Source organism: Carcharhinus amblyrhynchos, chromosome 1 (assembly GCF_965287045.1).
Source record: "Carcharhinus amblyrhynchos chromosome 1, sCarAmb.v2.hapA, whole genome shotgun sequence".
Taxonomy (NCBI): Eukaryota; Metazoa; Chordata; class Chondrichthyes; order Carcharhiniformes; family Carcharhinidae; genus Carcharhinus; species Carcharhinus amblyrhynchos.
Genome location: NC_137324.1, coordinates 38,712,655 through 38,738,675, shown reverse-complemented (window position 1 = coordinate 38,738,675; position 26,021 = coordinate 38,712,655). Strand labels below are relative to the sequence as shown.

Sequence of the window (26,021 nt, the reverse complement as noted above, 5' to 3'; positions counted from 1 at the left end):
GACACTTTGCACACTGGATTAGGGAAAACAAAAAGAGAAATCTAAATAAGGATGCACAAATTATGAAAGGTTTGAAAGGGCAAATCGTGAAAAGTTCTTTCAACTGCTTGCTTATATGGGAACGTAAAAAGTTCTACAATTCCAGGGTTGTTTAATAAGCAAATTTCCCCTGTCAACTCCATTTAGGGGATTGCACCCATTGAGGGCTAAGAAAGCATAATTTATAATCCCCAAGTAAAAATGAATGCACTAAAATAAAATCAAAATACTGCAGATGTGGGAAATCTGAAATAAAAACAAACTGCTGGAAAAACTCAGGTCTGGCACCATCTGTGGAAAGACAAATCAACAGTTTGAGTCTGTATGACTTAACTCTGAAAAACTGACTTGATCAGTTCAATATATTTGCTATGCACCTTAACTAGATTAACTACCCATGTCCAGTTATTTTGAAGCTGCTTGCAATAATCACCCTGCTCAAAATCTGAACTCAGCAGAAATCCATTAGTATGAGCTTGGATCCTACACTCGATCATTCAGTGGCATGGCTGATGAAACCGAGATGAACGAATCATAGACAAAACATGAACTCCACTGCAGAACAGGAAAGCAGGCAGTTAGGCAACATGTAGTCAACAGTGAGATGCTAGTTTGTCTAATTTTGATTTGTATGTGTTGGAAAGGAGATAAGAGAAACCCAAGATATTGGGCTTAAAGTAACAGAATTTTGGAATGTTGCACTAAGTCGTAATTATTTAGGAATGGAAGTGGAGATTTTTGGCCTCCCATCGGGGCCTGATGGGATATACCCAGAATGCTGAGAGGGGCAAGGAAGGAAATTGCTGAGGCCTTGAGAGAAATCTTTGTATCCTCACTGGCTACAGGAGACAGCCCAGGGGATTGGAGAATAGCCAATGTTATTTCTTTGATTAAGAACGATAGCAAGGATAATCCAGGTAATTACAGGTTGGTAAGCCTTGCGTCAGTGGAGGGAAATTATTGGAGAGGATTCTTTTGAGACAGGATTTACTCCCACTTGGAAATAAGTGGACGCATGAGCGAGAGACAACATGGTTTTATCTCACTAACTTGACTGAGTGTTTTGAGGAAGTGACAGACTTGACATGATAGATGAGGGTAGGGCAATGGATGATGTCTACGTGGACCCCCAGTAAGGCCTTTGACAAGGTCCCTCATGCTAAACTGGTACAAAAGGTGAAATTGCATGGGATCAGAGGTGAGCTGGCAAGATGGATACAGAACTGGATCGGTCATAGACAGAGGATAGCAGCAGAATGGTGCATTTCTGAATGGAGGGCTGTGACAAGTGGTGTTCCTCAGGGATCAGTGCTGGGACTTCTGTTTGTAATATACATAAATGATTTGGAAGAAAAGATCAGTTGGAGAGTTGGCAGGTGGAGTTTAATCTGGACAAATGTGAGGAAATGCATTTTGGAAGGTCTAGTACAGATAGGAAATATATAGTAAAAGGCAGAATGCTTAAGAGTATTGATAGGAAGAGGGATCTGTGTGTAGGGATACACAGGTCACTGAAAGTAGCAATGCAGGAGGAGCAGGTAGTCATGAAGGCATATGGCATGTTTGCCTTCATTGGCCAGGGCACTGAATTTAAAAATTGGCAAGTCATGTTGCAGCTTTATAGAATCTTTAGTTAGGCCACACTTGGAATATAGTGTTCAATTCTGGTCGCCATAGTACCAGCAGGATGTCGAGGCTTTGGAGAGGGTACAGAAAAGATTTACCAGGATGTTGCCTGGAATGGAGGGTATTAGCTATGAGGAGAGATTGGAGAAACTTAGTTTGTTCTCACTGGAATGGCGGAAGTTGAGGGGCGACCCAGTAGAAGTCTACAAGATTGAGGGGCATGAACAGAGTGGATAGTCAGAAGCTTTTTCCCAGGATGCAAGAGTCAATTACCAGAGGACATAAGTTTAAAGTGCGAGGGGTAAGGAGATGGAAGAAGCAATTTTTTCACACAGTGGTTGATGGGTGCCTGGAACACACTGCTAGGGGAGGTAATGGAAGCAGACTTTTAAGGGGCATCTTGACAAATACACGAATAAGATGGGAATAGAGGGATATGGTCTCTGGAAGGGTTGGGGTTTTTGGTTCAGTCGGGCAACATGGTTGACGCAGGCTTGGCAGACCGAAGGGTTCTGTTCCTGTTTCGCAATTTTCTTTGCTATTTGTTCTTTGTTCTGTTGGTTTCCAACATTGGTGCATCAGCTGGTTTACATCCAAGGTGCACAGACTAACAAGGTTCTGGGTTTTATCCCTTATTCATGCTGAGTTTACAGACTTTATTTGGAGAAGCGGCAGAAGGCCGTTTGAGGAATTGAGAAAATGAACATCTTAAAATATCTCTTGAGAATCAGGAAGAACTAAACAAGTGTTAATTGTAGACTTCCAAGCTGAAACTATAGTTATACAAACTGTTTCCTTGACTTCTTTGTCTTCCTGCTGCCCTCAAAGTAATACATTGGCCTGACAACCTCCTATTCCTGCCTTATCATAACTTCTTTCTTTAGATTGGCTTACTCCCTTTAAAGATGGTGCAGACATCAAATATTACTTCATTTCACTTATGCTGTGGTTGCTCCTTAATGTTGTGTTTTTATTCATGACGACTACTCAGATTTGGTTTTGTCTCTGTCACTGAGATTGCAAAGATGATATTTTGTGCGGTCGGTGTCACACCTCCAGTGTATACAAATGTAACCCATCAAATTATGTAATGCAAGAAATAGGTGGACCATGCAACCTATTGAATCTGCTGTGCCACTCGATATGATCTCAATTCATCTTTCAGCCCAATCCCCATATTGCTTGATTCACCGAGACACCAAATATTAATCTAAATCATAAGCATATTCAATGATGGAGCAGCCACAAACCTCTACAGTAGAGGACTCCAAAGATTAACAGCTCTTTGAATGAAGACATTTCTTCTCTTAATCCTAAATGATCAGCGCCTTATCCTGAGATCACCCCCGTGTTCTAGATTCCTTAGGGGCAACAACCTGTCACGGTCCAATATCTAACCCCTTTAGAATCTTAGATTCAATAAGATAATTTCTCACTTTTCTAAAGTGCAAAGAGTGAGCCCACTTTATTCAGCCTGTCATAATATTGCAGCCTCCTCATGTTGGGAAATGGTTTATTGAACCTTCAGTGTTCCACCCACTTCCCAAGCAAATCTCAGTCCTTAAATATGGAGACCAAATTGTGCAAATTACTCCAGGTGTGGTCTCACTAAAAGCCTGTACAATTAGAGCAAATCTTCCTTACTCTTGTCCTCAATCCCCTTATTTGGGGAAGTGGCAGAAGGCCACCTGAGGAAGTTGAGAAAATGAACATCTTAAAATATTTGGGGTGAATCAGGAAGAACTGAAGTGTTAATTGTACACTTCCAAGTTGAAACTATAGTTATACAACCTGTTTCCTTCTACTACTATTTTCCTTCCTAATTGTTTATGACCTGCTTGCTAATTTTGCCATAATCGTATGAGTACATCCAACTCCTTCTGAATATCAACATTTACATGTTTCACAACTTATTCTGCTGTTCTATTCTTAAGATCAAAGTGAATAACCTCTCACTTACCCACATTATATTCCATCTACCTGTTTATCACCTCAGTGTCCTCCTCACAATTGACACTCCCATCTGGCTTTGTATTTTCTGTGTCTTAAATTAAATTCTTAATATAGATTTTAACTATGTGAGGCCAGCACAGATCCCACAGGCACTTCACTAGTCACGACCTGCCAACTTGAAATGTCCCCTACTATTTCATTTCAGTCCATTAAACAATCTTGTAACCATGCTAATATCTTGCCACTAAATTGTTATTAACCTTCATCTCTCACACGCGCATACACACACAATGCTGGAAAATCTCAGCAAGTCTGACAGCATCTGTGGTGAGAGAATAGAGCCGAGGTTTTGAGTCTAAATTGTCCTTTTGTTAGCTGGACTTGAAGCATTGACTCCATAGGTGCTGTCAGCTGTTGAAATTTTCCAGCATTTTTTACTTTTGTTTCAGATTCCAGCATCCTCAGTAGTTTGCATGCTCATCTTATATGAACCCTCATCTTGTGTAAATAATCTTTTGTAACACACTAACAAATGCCTTTTGGAAATTATACTACTTCTACTTGTTCCCTTTTATCTACCCTACTGGTCATATCTTCAAAGTTCAAATACATTTGTCAATTTTCCCATTCATTAAGCCTTGATGGCTTTGTTTGATAATTCTGATTTTCAAAGTGCATATGTAAGACTTCCACAATAATAGATTCCAGAATTTTCTCCAGAAGCTTGACATCTGACTAACTGACTTGTAGCTGCACATTTTCTCCCTTCTTTCTTGAATAGATTTGCTGGCTTCCAATCCACTGAGTTCTTTACCCAGTAGACCTTAGCCAGATCAGTCATGATCTCATTGAATAGTGGGGCAGACTCAATGGGCCAAATGGTATACTTCTCCTATATCTTAAGATTTTACAGTCAGTTCTCCCTTCTACCTATGTAACAGACTTTACGTTTATTATTGTTTATGTTCAAAGAATGTTGTTTTCAAACTTACAATTTCATTTGAATTGCAAATTATTATAATCACTTTCCCCAGTGGATCTTTTATGATGACATTTGATTTATTATTGTTGCATGTATTAGCATACAGTGAAAAGTATTGTTTCTTGCATGCTATACAGACAAAGCATACCGTTCATAGAGAAAGAAAAGTGATAGGGCAGAGTATAGCGCTACAGCCATAGCTAGGGTGTAGAGAAAGATCAACTTAACGTGAGGTAGGTCTATTCAAAGTTCTGATGGCAGCAAGGATGAAGCTGTTCTTGAGTCGGTTGGTACATGACCTCAGACTTTTGTATCTTTTTCCTGATGGAAGAAAGTGGATGTGTGGGGTCCTTAATTATGCTAGCTGCTTTGCTGAGGCAGCAGGAAGTGTAGACAGAGTCAATGGATGGGAGGCTGGTTTATATAATGAATTGGGCTATATTCATGATCTTTTGTAGTTCCTTGTGGTCTTGGGCACAGCAGGAGCTGTACCAAGCTGAGATACAACCAGAAAGAATGCTTTTTATGGTGCATCTTGAAAAGTTGGTGAGAGTTGTAGCTGACATGTCAAATTTCCTGAGTCTTCTGAGAAAGTAGAGGCATTGGTGGGCTTTCTTAACAATGGTGTTGGCATGGGGGAACCAGGACAGGTTTTCTCGTCAGTCAGTGACAGTTTTTCATCCAAGTCCTCAATTGCAGGGGGTTGCAGAGATGAATAAGATAACCAGTGAAGCTACCATACTACAGTTGTGTATAGGGCAAAAGTGTCAAGGTGATGGATAATTTTGAGTTAATTACAGCATCTATAACTTGAGGCATAGAACAGCGAGTACAATTTGACCATCCTTCTGTTAACCCAATTTATCTACCATAGTTATCAAATAGGTGTGGAGGTGGATTTGAGACCAGGGAGAGATCGGCCATGATCTGATTAAATAGCGGAGCAGACTGGAAGGGCTGAATTTGCTTGCTTCTATTCCTAATTCCTGTGTTCCTATGTTATCAACAAATGGTATATCTGCCTATCAGAATGCTAAAGGGTCTCTAATAGGAGTCAAGATATGTATTTCACTATATTGAGTATCTTGTGTTGCTGCTCGGAGGGAGTTGGGCATGCTATGGACAAGACTTCTCCTGCTTCATAAATATCGTTCTCTGTCTGGTAGGGAAATTGGTATTTTGACTCATTTGGTATCAACACTGTTGACTGTTGATATGAGTGCTTTGTCATCAAGTGGATAGATGACAGGAAGTCTTGCTTCTTGTTTTAGAAGTGACCTGTCATTCAACTCGGTTGCATTTCCTTGTAAATAGTGTTTCATGTTTGCAAGCCCTAGTAAAAGCTATGCTCTGTGGCAATGCTGTCTTTCTGATGAGGTTATACCAAGATTAAATATATTTTCACCCCCACACTCAATATTGTGGCTATCTGGAGTTGTTGACACCTATTTGCTTTGCACAGTAGATTTGTGTGTTTTGAACAGAAACTGAAACATTGTATGTTTGCTTCATGTACTCTGCATTTGAAAACTCAACAGTCAATTTACACAAGAAATTTCATGTGCCTCTTCTAGCATGGGCTCCAAATTCAGATGAAGAACTGCAGGAAAGGGAAAATAAACTTGTATTGTGGTTAGTATTCCAGAATGACATTTATTTTTAGACCAACTTTTGTGGTTGAAGTTTTAACAAGCAAGCAAACATCTTGTGTTTCTGAAAGAAGTGCCAGAAGGATACACATTGGGTTAAAGCTTAGTTACCTCTGCTTGTCCTTAGTGGTTGCCTTAGTAGTCCTTCCAAAACCAACAGCACGAGAAAGAAGTCCTCTACAATGTTCCATTATCTGTGGGGCATGCATGTAACTCTAAACGTCCTCCACTGTTCAAAAGAATTGTACATCGTAATGTAACATTTTATCTATAGCGGAAAGCTTAATGTATGGTATCTAACTTGGTTATACCCAAAGTCATTTAACAGATTTTGATAAGGGCAGAGGGAATGATAAGGAGACATGTTGGATAGAACTTTACAGATCTTCCTCTGCCAGTTGATTTTCAGGCACAGCAGACTTTCTGCTGCCTATCCTTCTGATTCTTCATCTGCAATTTTAAAGGGAGCAGGCGAAGCAAAGGGTGTCCCACCATCTCTCCCAATTGAGGCATTTAATTAGCCAATTATTGGCTACTATAAAGTGCCACTTCCCACCCAGTATTAATTTTGAGGTCAGTGGGAAGAGTTCAGGACTGAGGCTGGCAGGTAAGCCTGCTTGGGCATGAGATGGGAGAGGTGGGGGGACACCTCCAACACTGGCACATCATCACTATAGATTGACCTTGCTACTGTGACTCCCCAGCTCCAGGCCACCCCCTCCCTATCCTGTGCAACCCCAATCATAACTGATTTTGAGAGTTCCAGCAGTTAGACTAGTAAGGTTAGTGCAGCACAGTGGCACAAATTGCCTCAGTGCCAGGGGCCCAGGTTCAATTCCAGCCGTGGGTGACAGTCTACATGGCATTTGCACATTCTCCCTGTGTCACTGTGGGCTTCCTCCCAGGTGCTCCAGTTTCTCCCATATTCCAAAAATGTGCAGGTTCAGTGGATTGACCATGCTAAATTGCTGCATAGTGACTAAAGATGTGTAGGTTAGGGGGATTAGGAGGGTAATTACATGGGGTTATGGGAGTAGAGCTTGCTCTGTCAGAGAGTTGGTGTAGACTTGATGGGCTGAATGGCCTCCTGCACTTCAGGGATTCCATGACTCTTGTTGGACCAGCATTAGGCACTGATCCTGGGAGTGTTTCTGGTAGTACCATGCAACTGGCCGGTCAGATTGGGTAGTAGCTCTCTGCTTTGAGACTCCAGCTGATTGGTGCACCATGGACTGTGGGATGGGGGGAATGTCAAGTTTCTTAATGGAGTTGGAAGCCCTGTCCACGACTTCCAGATTTAGCGAAGGCAAATATTTTCAAACTAGGCTTGATGATGACGTTTACAGTGTAGGGCTTTCAAGAAAATTAGAATATTCTGGAGATTGGCTATTTTGCAACATGTAAGTTTTCCAGTCATAGCGTCATAGAAGTTTGCAGCATGGAAACAGGCTCTTTGGCCCACTTATCCATGCTGCCTTTGTTTTAAACCCCTAAGCTAATCCCAATTGCCCGCATTTGGCCCATATCCCTCTATACCCATCTTACCTATGTAACTATATCTAAATGCTTTTTAAAAGACAAAATTGTACCTGCCTCCTCTTCTACTACCTCTGGCAGCTTGTTCCAGACACCCACCACCTTCTGTGTGAAAAAATTGCCCCTCTGGACACTTTTGTATCTCTCCCCTCTCACTTTAAACCTATGCCCTCTAGCTTTAGACTCCCCTACCTTTGGGAAAAGATTTTGAGTATCTCGCTGATCTGTGCCCCTCATTATTTTATAACCTGTATAAGATCACTCCTCAGCCTCCTATGCTCCAGAGAAAAAAAGTCCCAGTTTATCCAGCCTCTCCTTTTATAACTCAATCCATCATGTCCCAGTAGCATCCCAGTAAATCTTTTCTGCATCCTTTCTAGTTTACTAATATCCTTTCTATAGTAGGGTGACCAGAATTGCACACAGTATTTCAAGTGTGGCCTTACCAATGTCTTGTACAACTTCAAGACATTCAACTCCTGTATTCAGTGTTCTGACTGATGAAGCCAAATGTTGCCTTCACCACTCTGTCCACCTGTGACTCCACTTTCAAGGAGCTATGAACATATACCTCCAGATCTTTGATCACTGAGCAAGGCCTACCCTGGTTCAATCTACCAAAATGCATCACCTCACATTTGTCCAAATTAAACTCCAACTGCCATTTGTCAGCCCACTGGCCCAATTGATCAAGACCCTGTTTTAATCGGAGATAATTTTCTTCACTGTCCACTATGCCAACAATCTTAATATAAATGACAAATAACAGTGGACACAGCACTGATCCCTGGGGCACATCAGTAGTCACAGGCCTCCAGTTTGAAAAACAATTCTCGACAACCACCCTCTGGCTTCTGTCAAGAAGCTAATTTTGTATCTGTTTAGATTCCTCTCCCTGGATCCTGCTGTTTCAGGGTGGATCCTTGAAAAAGCTGTTCAACTCACGCTGGAAAAGTTCTATGTATTGGAAAAACTAGATTGAAGAATGCACAGGTGGAGGGAAAACATTGTCTTTGTACAAGACTACGGGTTTATCTGGTTGTATTTGAATCATTCTAAAATCAGAGCTACGTTTCCAGGCCTTCATGATTTCCCCGGGTCAATTTTTTGTATTTCTTCTTGCTCCATCTTTTTTAAAGTAGTTGGAAAATTTATAAGTTAGCAAAGAATCAGTGCCACCTGCATTTGCCGCTTGCCACCAGGAATGAATAGTTTTACACCCTTGAGCTGCCGGCTACGTGTAATCCATGCATAGTGATCTGTTCGAAGATGAAGGCCTATTCAAGTTCATTGTACGTAACAGCTATAATTTGACAGTTCGTGCCAACAGCTTTTGAGTTTGAGCACAAACTGATTTCCTTATCTCTCTCAATCTGGCAGTAGATGAATTGTTAGCACTTGCCAGTTGTGACTGCAGGATCATTTGTAAAGTCAAGCAGTAACATCAGTTATACTCTTCCTCAAGCAAAATGTCACCTATCACTTGAATTCATCAATTTGTATTTAACCATGCTCAACCACTTGCGGTAAAGTCTTTTGTGACTTCCTCTTTGCAAAGCCGCTTATCCATGCAAAAACCTTTGTACGTCAGTTGACCAGTTGTGGGCCCAATTGATCACTTGTCTATAGTTTCAAAAATTAAAAAAAAACCATTGTAAAATGCCAGAAAAATGTTTTTAAAAAAAGGGTGGTGAATCTCTGGAATTCTCTTCCCGTTGAAGTGGCGGAGGCTGCCTCGCTAAATATTTTTAAGACGCGGGTTGATGGGTTTTTGATAAGAGAGGGGATTAAGGGTTATGGGGAGAGGGCGGGAATGTGGAACTGAGCCACGACAGATCAGCCATGATCTTATTGAATGGCGGGGCAGGCTCGAAGGGCTAGATGGCCTACTCCTGCTCCTATTTCTTATGTTCTTATGTTCTTATAAGACACATTTCCTTCAGTCAAATGTGTGCATTTAGTGTGTGTCATCTGCCGTTCTTTGCATGTTCCTTGTTGCTGCAATTTAATTCCTGATCACAGTTCACTGACTTTATTTAAGTGTGACAAATTTAACGTTGTTCTGTTTTAATAAACAACTTCATCAGTAAATTTCACCTTGAAAATTTTAAAACCTAGACATCAGCTTTTGCAGATGCACCATAGAAAGCATTCTTTCTTGCTGTATCACAGATTGGTATGGCTCCTGCCCTGCTCAAGACTGCAAGAAACTACAAAAAGTTGTGAATATAGCCCAATCCATCACTCAAACCCAGCCCCCCATCCCTGACTCTGCCTACACTTTCCACAGCCTCAACAAAGCAGCCAGCATAATTAAGGACCCCACACATCCTGGACATATTCTCTTCCACCTTTTTCCATTGGGAAAATTATACAAAAGGTATCTGAGGTCACATACCAACCAACTCAAGAACAGCTTCTTCCCTGACTTTTAAATGGACTACCTTCCATTAAGTTGATCTTTCCCTACACCCTAGCTATGGCTGTAAAACTGCATTCTGCACTCTTTTGTTTTCTTCTTTATGAACGGTATGCTTTGGCTGCAAAGCATGCAAGAAACACTGCTTTTCACTGTATGCTAATACATGTGACAAATCAAGTCAAATTTATCGCTTTTAATACTTACAAAATTAACAATTTTGCCATTGAAGAGGTTTTGCAGAAACAACTGCCTCTGAACAGCAGGCTTTACGGTAATGACTTGTGATGTTTGGATTACACCAAATATTTCTCCTGTGATAACTACCGAACTTTGCATTTGTAAGCAATCCGTTACTTTTTATGAATCCAACTGAGACTTTATATCCCACTTTTTGGCAATGTGAGGCATTTCCAGGACTACAAGGAGCACTTTTTTTGTAGTTTACTGGAAATCAATGCTTGTAGGGTTTGAGTAGCCAAACATAATGGCTTGGGTTATTGATGAATTATGTAATTTACAAGTAAAATTAGTTGATGACAACCGATAATCCAATTGCACTTGACTTGTACAATATTACCTTACAATGAATTTACTACAAAATAAATAAATGCTTCTCAACATAAGTAGATTTTGGTCACTAATTTGGGTGTCCATAATGTTAATTTTCCACCTGCCTCTTGATCAGATAAACCATGGAAATAAAATCTAGCGGTCTAGGATTGCAGGTATGTCACTCCCATTGAAGTTCAAATTGGGACAAAGGTAAGAAGTGTTTTGAACAATTGCTCACCATCATCTTTTCAAGGGCAATTATGAATGGTTAATAAATGCCGGTCTTGCCAGTGATGCACTCATCCCATTAAAGAATAAAAATAGTAAAGCCTACACTTATTGCCAGTCATAGGATTGAAAGTATGGATTATCCCTGGCAAACAGAATCAACTTCTGTTAGTTGACAGCATCTACGTATTAGCCAGCTTCCCCCTCTGGATCAGATTGAACATGGCTGAACTGAGTCTTTCCTCATTTGCTCAGCCATCATCCATTGTCATGATCACTTTCAGATGTATCCTCAGTATCTCTTGGCTAGACCCAAAGTTATGAGTTATAAGGTGAGGCTGGATAGACTGGGATTGTTTTCCTTGAAGTGTAGGAACCTTAAGGGTGAGCTGATGGAGGTCTATAAAATAATGAGGGGCATAAATCAGCAAGAGAGTCAATATATTTTTGCAAACGTAGTGGAGTCTAAAACTAGAGGGCATAGGTTTAAGGTGAGAGGGCAGAGATGTGAAAGAGTTCAGAGGGCGGTGAGTGTCTGGAATAAGCTGCCAGAGTTAGTAGAATGGGTACAATTTTATCTTTTAAAAAGCATTTAGACAGTTACATGGGTAAGAGGAATGTTGAGGGATATGGGCCAAATGCAGGCAGTTAGGACTAGCTTCAGGCTGTATGGACAAGAGGGGCTGAAGGGAATGTTTCCATGCTGTAAACCTCTATCCTAGAATAACTACAGTGCAGAAGGAGGTCATTCAGCCCAACCGGCCACAATCCCACCCAGGTCCTATTCCCATAACCCCACATATTTACCATACTAATCCCCTGACATTAGGGTCAATTTAGCTTGGGCAATCGATCTAAGTCGCACGTCTTTGGACTGGGAGGAAACCAGAGCATCCGAAGGAAATCCACACAGATACCTGGAGAATATGCAAACACCGTACAGACAGTGACCCAAGCCAGGAATTAAACCCAGGCCTCTGGCACTGTGAGGCAGCAGTGCTGACCACTGCCTGACCCTTGACTCTATGACTGTAACTTGGGGGCCTGGGAACCTGCTAATTTCATCAGCATTCACTAATTGCCAAGCCAACAATGTCTACGCTGGCTCAGCCAAGTTTGTCAGCTGTATATCCAATGAGTTTCTGTATGGTGAACTAGCTACTTAGAACATAAGAACATAAGATATAGGAGCAGGAGTAGGCCATCTAGCCCTTCGAGCCTGCCCTGCCATTCAATAAGATCATGGCTGATCTGTCGTGGCTCAGTTCCACATTCTCGCCCTCTCCCCATAACCCTTAATCCCCTCACTTATCAAAAACCCATCAACCCGCGTCTTAAAAATATTTAGCGAGGCAGCCTCCACCACTTCAACGGGCAGAGAATTCCAGAGATTCACCACCCTTTGAGTGAAGAAGTTCCTCCTCAACTCCGTTCTAAACCGCCCCCCCTTTACATAGAGGCTGTGCCCCCTAGTCCTACTGTCCTTTCTGAGCGGGAAGAGTCTCTCCACCTCTATCCTATCCATCCCATTCATCATCTTATACGTCTCAATGAGATCTCCCCTCATTCTTCTAAACTCTGACGAGTACAAGCCTAGTTTATTCAGCTTCTCCTCATAGCTCAATCCCCTCGACTCCGGTATCAGCCTAGTAAACCTCCTCTGCACTCCCTCCAAGGCCAAAATATCCTTGCGTAAGTGCGGCGACCAAAACTGCACACAGTACTCCAGCTGCGGCTTCACCAATGCCCTATACAGCTGCAGCAAGACCTCCCTACTTTTATGCTCAATCCCCCTTGCTATGAAGGCCAGCATCTCATTCGCCTTCCTGACCACCTGCTGCACCTGCAGGCTGGGTTTTTGCGACTCATGCACAAGGACCCCGAGGTCCCTCTGCACCGTTGCCTGCTGCAGTTTTTCGTCCCGTAAGTAATAGTCCTTCCTACCATTATTCCTACCAAAGTGGACCACCTCGCACTTGCCAACATTAAATTCCATTTGCCAGTTCCTGGCCCATTCGCCCAGCCTATCTAGATCCTTCTGCAGACTCTCCACACCCTCTGCGCAATTTGCCGTTCCACCAATCTTGGTGTCATCAGCAAATTTCGACACCATACACTCGGTTCCCTCCTCCAGATCATCTATATAAATGGTAAATAGCTGAGGCCCCAGCACCGACCCCTGGGGCACTCCACTAGTCACCAACCGCCAATCCGAATAGCACCCATTAACCCCCACTCTCTGCCTCCTATTTGACAACCAATCCTCTATCCACGCTAACACCCTACCCCCAACTCCATGCCCCCTTACCTTCTGCAATAACCTCTTGTGAGGTACTTTGTCAAACGCCTTCTGAAAATCAAGACAGACCACATCCGCCGGCTCTCCTCTATCCACTGCCCTAGACACATCGTCATAGAACTCCAGTAAATTTGTCAGACACGACTTCCCCTTAACGAAACTGTGCTGCGTCATGACCTTTTGGGCACACATAACCTTCACTGCAAGGACATTTGCAAGCAAGTTACAAAGATGGTGGATTTTGGCACTGACAACTGGGAGACAATTGCTGATGGCCATGAACTCTGGATGCCGACTGGAAGTGTTTTGGAAGAGGTGAACAGAAATGTAAAGCTCAGCTAGCTGAGAAGAGCGCCCAGAGAAAAGTGACCAGTGAATTGTGCACCTTCTCAGCCCACTGACTTCCTCTGCAGAAGCTGCCAGGCTAGAGTGGGGCTCCTGAACCACATCAGGGGATGCTTAATATAGAATTGACCCACCATAGCGTAGACCATCATCTGGTGAGACAGAAAGCTGACACCGGTGTTAGCTGTGTTAATTCAAAGTGCTATGTGTCTATAGCATTTAAGAAAACATGCCATATTGGAGTCACAATGTCAGACATTTCACTACCTTCGATATGTGCTCATCTATCAGTGAGGGTAGCTGGAATCGTTTTGCATCTTGGTTATGTTAGCACTTCCACTTCCACTTGCATTATCCCATGGACTGGATCTGTGACCTAGTAGTTAGATATAAATGAGTATATGAAATATTCAGATGCCTTGGTATTCAGGTTGATGACTGAGGCAAGTCTGTGTAACAGGCTGAGATTTGTTAGACCAGGCACATTTCCACTTAAATGGGTGAATGTAACCAAGTTCACTTTGGCTGACGTGAAGAACAATAGCTTCAAAGTGTAGCACTTGCTGCACATTACCTCAAAACCAAACCGCGCATCAGCTGAAAAGAACTAAATGGACGTAGGTGCTTTTCGACAATACGTGCCTTGACAAATGAGGCAAAGTCTGAAGACAAAGATGAGTTTGGTAGATGTCTCCAGGCAGTCCTCTCATTACCTTTATCAATTAAACTTGCCTAAGACCATTGTGGTGTGAAGTAACGTGTAATTATTCAAATGGAGAGAGATTGCAGAACTCTGTGGTACAAAGGAATCGGGATGACCTGGTATATGACTGAACAAAGTATGCGGGTACAGGAAGCACTTAGGAAGGCAAATGGAATGTTGTCATTTATTGCAAGGGGAATGAAATATAAAAGTATGCAGGTTTTGCTACAGCTGTACAGGGTATTGGTAAGTTCAAGTCTAGAGCACTGTGTATAGTTTTGGTCATCTTATTTAATTCTTATTTATAAAGGTGTTGTGATCTCAGTTGATACCACCAGTCCAGAAGATTCCAGAATGAAACCCTAGCTCAGAATATCATTTTTTTTACTATTTTTGGAAAATGTGGGTCACTGAACAGAGTCACTGGGCTGCAAATTAGCTTTTAATAAATATTTAAAAAAATTATTAAATATGGAAAGCTTGACAATGATGCATTTCTCCTTCACTCCCACTTACCTTCACAGATTTAAAGGATACCACAGGTTAGAAATTGAACACAGTAAACACAAGGTCCCTGAAATTCAGCAGGCTAACTGGTCAGACCACATTCCCACTCTGAAACCAAGTGGCAGATGCCACTTGAATTTTGTGGACTTCTCCTGAAATTCCCCTCAGGTCTCTACACTGTCTGCCAACTGATCTCACTGGACTCTGCCTTCCAGTTGTGTTGCTAACTCTACTCTCAAAAAGACATGCTTTAGAATCCTTACAAATAATATTTTCTCTTAGCTCTTTTCAGCAAGTATCCACTCCAAGTTTTATAACTCTCCTTTCAGTGTTCCTTTGCGTTGAATAGACACAGGCACAATCTCTCAGGTACTCAGTCCCCAACAGAATACTGTTGTTTCAAAAAATTGAATTAAAGGCATTAAAGCTTGTGCTTCCTTTAGACATCTGGCTTTTCTCTAGCCAAGCTCCTCAGCCCTGCTGTTGCCAGTTCTGTCTTTAACTATAATGAAGAGTTTCCTGCTCAAATTCCAATTCCAATTTTCCTTTTTACTTCAATTTTCTTTGAAACCGTTCCCTTCATTATATATTTGTGGAACTAGCTTGCTTGCCCATTACTCCCATTATATTACTTTCCTGCTTCCAGCAGGGCTGAGAGCTACCTTCTCTCTCACTGCTTAACTTAGCTATGAGTATAGCTAAGATGAAACTCTGAAAGACTCCCAACCCTAAAGGTGTCCCTGGTTGCCAAGCAACAGCTCATTCTTTTTTATTCAATGCTGTTATTTATCTTGCATACTGTAAACTCCCTCAGCACAACGCAAACTCAGTTTGAACTGAAACCAAGATCCCCAATACATGCAAACATTGATATTAAGTTGTGAGTTTTACCCTTCTTAGACAGAAACACAAAATTAAACTCAAATCTACGCTTCATTTCAAACAGTACAAATATAGATATCTTGCAACCACCTCTGCTTCCTTGCCAAAGGATGTAATTACATTAGAAGCAGTTCAGAGGAGGTTCCCTCCACTTTTTCCTAGAATAAAGAAATTGTCTTATGAAGGACAGTTGGATAAGGTATGTACTGGATTTCAGAGGTTTCAAGAGGTGATCTTATTGAAACATACGAGATCTTGAGGGGACTAGCCGGAATGGGTGCTGAGAGAATGTTTCCCTTTGTGAGAGAGACCAGAACGTTTTTAAAGAGTCTCCCATTTAAACAGATGATGAGGAGGAGAAACGCTTCCTCAGAGTAGTGGAGGCAGGGTTACTGAATGTTTCTAAGGCTGAGTTACTTAGACTCTTCATTGACAAGGGGCCAAGGGTTATAGAAGTGAAATAAAGTTGAGGCCACAATCCGATCAGGTATGGTCCTACCAAATGGAGCAGAATCACAGGAGTGAATGACCTATTTGAGCTGCTTATTATGATGTAGGGAGTGTTACATAATAGGAAAGTATCACTGAAACTGAAAGGAAGATTCTGCCAGTCAGTTCTAAGTGTATCCTCGCTATGTAGGGTAGAAGCTGGATGACATCACTAAACGAGGAGTAACAAGTGAATCTGAACTGATCGAGAGAAAATGCAATGAGTTGGGATTGCCAGGAAGAAAAAGAGGAAGGCCTAAGAGCAGATGGAAAGCTAGAAAGATGCAATGGATTGGGAAAAGGCATGAATGACAAGGGATGGTGGAAAAGGGTGGTCAACTAACGTTGTCATGACTCCAAGTAAAACAGGTGAAGATGGAAGATAATGATGCAGAGATGATATTTTCAGTTGTGGGGAGATTGAAAGTGGAAGCTATGCATATAGTAGCCACCAATTAGTCTACTAAGGAATGCAAGCAACGTTTCTTGACTTGCCGTAACCACGTGAATCGTTGAACGAAGTAAATTTGATGCATTTGAGGGAAATGAGATATGTAGATTAGGGAGAAAGACATAGATATGTTGACAGGGTGAGATGAAGAAAGGTGTTAGGGGACTAGTATGGAACACTCATACACCAATATAGGCCTTTTGGGCCCAATGGCTTGTTCTGCACCTTTTTATAAAGCTTTGTTTACCCCTCAACTACAATCATTAAAACAGATTATCTGGTCAGGACTCATTGATATTTGTGGGGCCTTGCCGTTTTCCCTATATTGTAACTGTGTTTTGCACTTCCAAAAAGTACTTAATGGCAATAAAGAGTTTTAAGCATCCTGAGGTCATGAAAGACACTAAGCGCAGTTTGTTTACTTTTCCCCTTAAGGTGCAGAGAGGTTAATCATTTGCAAATTTCAAAACTGATTTTTTTAGGGTATTATGGGTTAAGGAAGAAGGCATGTTGGTAGAGTTGATTAAGTTTAGATGCCAATCAACCATGATTTCAGTAAAATGCTGAATCAGACTCGAGGGGCTGAATGGCCTACTTATGGTGTAACTTACATGGAATTTGAGATAGGAAGTCCTCATGTTGTAGTTAGGGATGTGTAAAGAGCAGACTACAAAGTTTGAAAATTTATAATAATTGACTTTGAACACGTGGGGCCTTTATTTGCTCTAACGCTGAGGATACGGGGAACTGAAGCAGTGCGATACTGAGCAAATTCCACGAAGAACCAGGTACAGAGCAAAACATGGATAATGCTGCACATCCGGGTTTGTCAGTCCTGGAGATTTTATGACATTCTCTTTCCCACCCCCACATTGACCCAGCTAGTCAAACAGTCTTTGTCCCCATCTGATACTTATAACAAACAAAAGTGCTCAAAACAGTGGGGAGGGCGGGGGGCACTTTTTTTCCTAATTGCCTCTATGGGTTTGGGGACATTGATTTTGTTATAAACAAACAAAATGGAGCAAGCTGATATGGAAGTCATAGCAGCAGTAATGGTTTAATGTTTATAGAAACATAGAATCTCTACAGTACAGAAGGAGGCCATTGGGCCCATCAAGTCTGTACCAACCATAATCCCACCCAGGCCTTATTCCCACACATTTACCCTGCTAATCTTCCTGACACTAGGGTCAGTTTAGCATGGCCAATCAATTTAACCTGCACATCTTTAGATTGTGGGAGGAAACCCACACAGACGTGGGGAGAAAGTGCAAACACGCAAAAACACGCACGCACCACACACACGCAGTCGCCCAAGGCCAAAATCGAATCCGGGTCCCTGGCACTGAGGCAGCAGTGCTAACCACTGTGCCATTGTGCTGCAATGTTGCAAAATTGTTTTTGCAAGGCAGTTAATGGTGTGCTGTTCGATTACGTCAGCAGTGGTCTCTGCTAAAATTAGTTTTGAAGGAAGTTAAGTGAAATCTGCATTTCAAAATTTTGCACAAGTGTGTATCAGCTTGCACAGTGTGTTTCGGAGCTCCAGCACCCAACATGATCTGGCTGAGTTTTAGTGAGCACATTCTTGCTGTTGTTCATGCATCCCATTGGGCTGAACACAGCTGTGATAATTCGGAGACAAACATTCACCAGCTTAAAAATGAAACTTGCCAGTGACTCCTAATTAAATTACAAAAATTCTGAACCAGTGTACGGGTGGATGAAGCCATCTTTGTTCTGCTTAGCACAAGGCCCAAATTGTAAGCGTCAAGACTGGGAGGGAGGAAGAGGGGGGAGGGAGTACTTTGTTACATGTCCGAGTGCTTTTTCAAAAAAAAATACAGTTCAGTTGTATCAGATATTTCTTTTGCTGGTGAATGATTCCCTTTTAAAGGCATGCTGGCAAAAAAGGAAGTGACTGCATTGTTAGTGGTCAAGCTAATCATCGTCCGGGGAATCAGTTCCTATGGAGGCATTCCAAGCATAGTGCTCATTCAAGGAGTGAACAACTCGAACTTCACTCTGGAATGTGTAATAGGGAAAAACGGCTGCCTTAGCATCCAGCAGGGAGTGTACATTTTTATGTAATGCATAACAAAGCTATTGCTGAGCAGCGCAGTGTTTATGATGTCTCAGTGTCTTTAAAACTACTTCCTGTACAGTTCATGAAGTCTGCAGAAAAAACTTGGGATTCTCCTTGGTTCTGTTTCACCATTACGTGAGAGTTTCAGATTGTTTGGAGATTGAAAATTCACTGAAGAGTACATGCCGTAAGTTAATCATACAATCTGGCAACGGTTAACTGGCTCAGTCAAAATACCAAAGGTTAAAATCAGAAATGTAATGCTGAACGTGAAAGGAAGAATGTAGTGGGATCATTTACTTTTGTGTGTTTTTCTTTTCTCATGGACAGCCATGTGACTTTTTAGCATCTACTTTTCAAAGGTACATAATTGGGAATGAAAGACACTGTAAAATGCAAGGTCCTTCCAACAATTGAGCAGTTGGTGAGCAGTTGAGATGCTGTAAGAATAACCAGCAGTCCAAATCCTGTCCCCTGTTGGAGTTTAAATGTAGTTGGAACAACCCAAGTAACTTTTAAAGAACATAAGCCCTTTGCTTGAATGTTTATGGGCCTTGTCTGTGTGTGTCTCTAAATCTGTTTTCCCACATGTTCGTCTCTCGCAGTAAGACAACAAATGTGGTTTCCAACATTCTAGGTTACATTTTTAATCTGCACACAGTTCATTTCCAACAATTGCAGGACCAGATAATCTTGTAATGTTGCTTGAGCATATGTACAAAAGGAATATTTTCTTAAATGAAACTGAAGTTAGCATTGCCTTGGGAAAAAGTTGGGGATGGGAGAACAAAGGTGATCTGTTTAACAAATAACTATTTAAAAAATGTAAACAAAATAATTATACAGAAAGCTTGTGTTTCGTCAGACTAGGTTCTTAACTGCAGGATATAGTTGCAGACTTGCGTGCCTCTTTAAACAACAATTCAAAATTCCTTGTTTAGAAGATGTCTGCATTTGCCCGACTTGAAAGGTGTGCATGAAGCAGTTTTGCTTTAATGCCATGTTTGCACATGTTAATGTGCTTCCATGAAATATATATTAAGTACTACAATTGAATTAACTTTTTGTGCATTAAAAGTAAATCTATATTTTTATTTTACAAATTTTTTTGAAAGCTATACTTAAATAGTTTTCTGAGAATTACAGGTGAGTGTGCTGATGAATTAAACTGTTAAATACATTTACAGTAATTTGCCTTTTTCATTGGCAAACTGAGCTATCAAAAGTGAATTGCAAACTTAATTGTAAAGGCAAAAAACCATGGCAGTTCTGTGAAAGGAGAAAGCAGGGGAGTGGGACTGATTAGAGTGCCCAAATAACTAGCCTAGTCACAACAGTCTGGCAGCCTCCTTCTATACTGTATGATTCTTTGAATGTGTTCTGTTAAACACTTGGATTCATTTTGTACAGATGTCTTGCGGTTTGTCACCATGCTATTTATAGTATTCAGTCAAAGTGCATAACAATAATTGTTTGATTTCAGCACGCAGAATATCAGACAATCTGAAATAAGCAGCCAAGCGAAAGATGAAATTTGATGCTGTGAAGTGTTGCATTTTGGAAGGAAGGGTAAGGAGAAGCCATGCAAGTTAAATGGTGCAATTTAAAGACATCAGGGAGCGGAAATACTTGGTCACGTATGCAAATATTTGAAGTAATTCGGTCCATGTTAAAATTGCATTTTCGAACAATCTCAAAATAATTTATTGGAACAAAGTGAAGCATTATGTACTACCATTATATACTAAAGTTGCTACTTTCCGAAATGCATTTTAAATGACTGGGAAGATGATTGTCTTGTTGAAGGTCATTGAGTATCTTTAAGACAGAGGTTCTTGATTAATAAGGGGGTCAAGGGTTATGGGGAAAAGGCAGGAGAATGTGAATGAGAAAAATATCAGCGATGATTGAACGGTGGGGCAGACTCGATGGGCTGAGTGACCTAATTCTGTTCTTATGTATTATGGCCTTGTGATGGACCTCGAGCCTCGCAGCAGTTTTGATGTGGCTGAATGGCTTGTTGTACAATGGAAGAAACAGTTTGAGTTGGCCATCTTGGTGCCACACTGTTCTGTGACTGAATAGGGTGGCAGGTTTCCTTCTCTAAAGAACATCAATAAATCAGTTGAGATTTGATGAGAGTCCAATACTTTCATATTCACATTTACTGACATCAGTTCCAAATTTAGGTAAAATGGAATTCAAATTTTCAAACTGCCATGGTGTGAAGTTTGAACTCCCGTTCTGGGAAAGCACAGCCGTTACAGTAACCATTTGATAAGCTCTAAGGTTTTGATTTATTGTTGCCACCTCTACTGGGATACAGTAAAAAGTATTGTTCTTGCCGCAGCTGGAGTACTGTGTGCAGTTTTGGGTGCCGCACCTGTGCAAAGATATTTTGGCCTTGGAGGGAGTGCAGAGGAGGTTTACTAGGCTGATACCGGAGTTGAGGGGATTGAGCTATGAGGAGAGGCTGAATAAACTAGGCTTGTACTCGTTAGAGTTTAGAAGAATGAGGGGAGATCTCATTGAGACGTATAAGATGATGAATGGGATGGATAGGATAGAGGTGGAGAGACTCTTCCCGCTCAAAAAAGACAGTAGGACTAGGGGGCACAGCCTCAAGATAAAGGGGGGGCGGTTTAGAACGGAGTTGAGGAGGAACTTCTTCACTCAAAGGGTGGTGAATCTCTGGAATTCTCTACCCGTTGAAGTGGTGGAGGCTGCCTCGCTAAATATTTTTAAGAAGCGGGTTGATGGGTTTTTGATAAGAGAGGGGATTAAGGGTTATGGGGAGAGGGCGGGAATGTGGAACTGAGCCACGACAGATCAGCCATGATCTTATTGAATGGCGGGGCAGGCTCGAAGGGCTAGGTGGCCTACTCCTGCTCCTATTTCTTATGTTCTTATGTAAAACATACCGTTCATAGAGGAGAAGAAAAGGAGAGGCTGCAGAATGTAGTGTTACAGTCACAACTAGGGTATAGAGAAAGATTAGTTTAATATATAGTAGGTCCACTCAAAAGTCTGGTGACAGCAGGAAAGAAGCTTTTCTTGAATCAGGTGGTACGTTTTCTCAGACTTCTGTATCTTTCCCAAAGGAAGAAGGTGAATGAGAGTATGTCTGATATGCAGGGGTCCTTGGTTATGTTGGCTGCTTTTCCAAGGCAACGAGAAGCACAGACAGTCAATGGATGGGAGACTGATTTGTGTGATGGATTAGGCTACATTCATGACCCTTTGTAGTTTCTTGTGGTCTTGATCAGAGTGGGAGCCATACCAAGCTGTGATATATCTGGCGCATCTGTAAAAGTTGGTGGGAGCTGTAGTGGACATACTGAATTTCCTTAACCTCTTGAGAAAGTACAGGTATTGGTGGGCTTTCTTAACTATAGCATCTGCGTGGAAGGGCTAGGTGAGGTTGGTGGTCAGGACTCCTTGAAACTCAACTATTTCCACTTCATCACCTTTGATATAGAAAGGGGCATGTTGTCTGTCTTGTTTTTGGAATTTGTATTTTTGATAACTGCTAATTTATCAGTACAAATTTTAGTACAGCTTCTTAATCTCCAATGATTTGCATAGATGCAGCTGAAGTCCAATTCAATCAAAAATTGATAACTTCATCAATATTGGAGTCCTAGTGCAGAAGATGTGATGTTTGCTCATATAATAGTGCCGTTAAAAGTAATTCATTTGTTTTGCGGGGTTTTTCTGCTAAGCTTGAGATATTTCTGTAAGATCAACACCCTAAATTTGGAAGGACAAAATTACAGTGGAGGTATTTGTACTACTGACCTTTTTAGCACTCAAATAAATTCTGTGCCAAACATTTGTTATGATACTTGCCTGTAATAGTACTGGATATGATAAGTGTTGATATTTTCTCTAAAGATTCATTGTAGTCTGATCAACTTCTCAACGTTGATTCAGGTGAGAAGGCAGAAAAGTAGGAAAAAAAAACAATTGCTTGTTTTGCAAGCAAAGAAGCCATGCTGTATGCTCTCCCCACAACCCCACCCTCCCCTACTATCCATCTGATGAGAAATTGTATAAATTGTTAACAATTTTTCTGAAGTTCCTTTGAGTTATCCAAGGCCAAGTAGTTGCAGCACTTGCTTCTTTTATTGAAGTTTTTTTCTGAAAAGTGAGTGAAGTGTTGGACTTCAAAACTACCTTGAAATTCCATATAAGAGCTGAATTTATTTTGTCTTGGGCCTGGCTGAGGGAGAGAGTTGTCCAGAAATGGATGTTTCTTACACCATCCCAACACATTGTGGTATCTATGGCATCTGTGGACTTGTTGACACATAACGTCAGTATGTTGGAGAGTTGCAGGGATAGCTACGTCTTTGGCCATGATTTTTTTTTGCTTGCCTAGATTCGTATTCCATTTGAAGAAAACCCAGAACTCTGGGTTAAGTTTTAATGTGCCTTAATTAATTGCAGTCTGCTTCTTGGCCCTGTCGAACATGATGAGCTTTGGTGTTGGGTTGACTTTGAGAGGAAGGTGAGAACAGATAGGTTAACAATAACAAGTGTATATAATTTTTTAACCATAGAATCATAAAATTCTACAGTGCAGAACGAGGCCATTTGGCCCATCGAGTCTGCACTGATCACAATCCCATCCAGGCCCTATCCCCATAACGCCATGCACTTACCCTAGCTAGTCCCCCTGACAAGGGGCAATTTAGCATGGTCAATCCACCTAACCTGCACATCTTTGGACTGTGGGAGGAAACCGGAGCACCTGGAAGAAACCCACACAGACATGGGGAGAAAGTGCAAACTGCACACACACAGTGACCCAAGCTGGGGATCAAACCCGTGTTCCTGGTGCTATGAGGCAGCAGTACTAACCACTGTGCCGCCATGCCGTGTTGTTGTTCCATTTTTGATGTTTGCTGGTGACTTCACACAATATGACATGATGCATTGTCTGGAATTCCCTGGTTGTTCAAGTCCCACCACCACTGCCAGTGAGAGAATTTGGCACTCAGCAAAACCTCTGTTCGCTGCAACGGGACCAGAGAATCCCAGCCGTGGGGCAAGGTTGGAGAACCCAGCCCATAATTTAGGGAGGCATTTGAATGTGTAACATTTAAAAAGGAAAAGGAATACAGACAGCATTATCTGAAAGCAGCGTAAGTAGGAGAAAAGCAGTTCAGCACTTGGCAGTGATTGGTGTTATTTGATTAACATAGCTACTTTATTACTGTTTTGGTGCCATAATTGGTCACTTTAATAGAAGCTACAATTGTGAAACGATGTGTATTGGCGCTTCAAATGATGGACACTAAAAATTGCATCTCACTTTTTCTTAGATTTATTTGTGCTTTTGCAATGGAATTTGGAAGCCTGTTATAAGTACACTGCCCACATTTTGAAGAAGCCCCATTTGAAAGTTTAATTTTTTTCCCCCTTTGGTAATTTAATCTTTTTGTCTCTTTGTTTAGAGCTAAAGCTGGAGAAGCCTCTGACTTTGATCAGAAGATAAGAAGCAGTGAAGCTCAATTCCTTATCTCTTTCTAAAGGGTAAGACTGCGCAGTGCATCATCAAATGTTGCAGTCAATACTGTGGTATTCTAATCAACTTAAATGCTAATCGTCTTGAGTACTGGTTTTTGTGCTTTTACACACTGAGCTACAAAATCTTATTTTCAAAATGTTTCCTTTCTGTTAGTCTTAAATTTGTAGGTTTGATGCATCTCATCCACAAGATATCTTCAATAACACATTTGTTCCTACTTTTGAAATGAAAAAGCTCAAAACGAGCTGGTTTTGAAGCTAAATAGAACAAAGATATGTGGCAAAGAAACCGGCCAATTGATCCAACCAGTCTATGTTGGTGTATTTACTTTATCCAAGTCCTCCCATCTCTCCTCATCTAAACCTTTCATTGTGACCTTCTATTCCTTTTTGCCCCATTTTTCTCTAACTTCCCATGTGTCTGCTGTTTTTTTCCCTTTTAGATGGTAGTAGTCGTGCCTAAGGAGCTTTGGTGAGTTGCTGCAGTGCATCTTGTAGCTAGTAGACATTGCTGCCACTGTTAGTGGTGCAGAGGCTGGTTGTAAATGGGGTGCCAATCGAGCAATTTACTCAGCCGGTCACCCCTTACCTGATAATGTATATGATGCATTTCTGGTATCATATTTGTAAATCCTCTCTGAAGCTTCTATATCCTGTTTATAATATGGCAAGCAGAACTGCATTGCAGTGCTGTAATTGTGGTCTAAACAAATTTGGGTAGAAACTTTCCAATATTTCAATTCTAACCCTCTAGAAATAAAGCTTAGTGCTCCTTTTGCTTTTAATGATCTTGCTCGTTGTGGCACAACTTGAGGTGATTGGTCTATTTACACCCCGTGATTCCATTGGTCCTCTACCTGGACTTGCACGTTCTAGGTGATAAGTGACCTCTCTATTCTTCCTGCCTAAATTCTTCCTTCCCTTGCATTTATTTGTGTTGAACTTTATGTGCCATGTTTTGCAAGCTTATTGACCCACTGTTATATGTTGCAGACCACCTTCAGCATTGACTGTTTGTCCTCCCTGCCCCCCTCCAAAGTTTGTGCCATCCACAAACTTACAAACTTGATTCTAAAGTCCAAATTGTTAATGTAAATTGTGAACAGCAGTGGTGCCAGCATTGATTCTTGTGGAACACCATTTCCCTTCTTTTGCCACGCTGAATTCTTTATTGCCATTTTCTGCTCCCTCATGAAACCAGGTAGAAATCCTTTCTGCTACCTGTCCCTGACTCCATATTCTCTGACCTTATTCATTTGACCTTTGAAAATTCAAATAAATTACATCTTCTGCACTGGTGTTGGGTCTAAATATGTAAGGATAAAGAGATAAGAAATATTCAAATTGTTTTTGTTCTAGGCAGCATGTAATAAGGAAAGAATTCATTTCGCTGTGATATTAGCTCCGCTATTATAGGCCAATTTGGCTGGTGTTTAATTTGCAACGTGTTTCAGGTTAATAGGAATTCTTGAAATATAATGAATGGGTTTTACCAAACCAAAGCATGTGCTTATTCCGTAAGGCAGGTCGGAGGCGGCCACAGGTTTCAGTTTGTGAATTTCCTACTCAGTCAGCCAAACCGTGAGGTTTTACCAGTACAGACACAATCAGCCAATAAGTCAATCCCAGAGAAACATGGGCAGCTTCAGGTACATGATCCCCCCCCTCCCACAACAACACTCAGCAATGATTTCCCCCTCCCAGAACAACACTCAGCAATGATGGGCCCCCCCCCTCCCC

General features: G+C 41.4%; 1 protein-coding gene across 4 annotated transcripts in view; it reads left to right on the top strand.

The window, feature by feature from the left end:
- LOC145357408 (talin-1) overlaps positions 1–26,021 on the top strand; it is a 251,244-nt gene that overhangs the window by 61,558 nt on the left and 163,665 nt on the right. For all 4 annotated transcript variants that reach the window (XM_080210771.1, XM_080211034.1, XM_080210857.1 and 1 more), the window contains exon 2: positions 24,209–24,287. The gene's annotated coding sequence lies outside the window, so the exon portion shown is untranslated. The remainder of the gene's footprint in view (positions 1–24,208; positions 24,288–26,021) is intronic.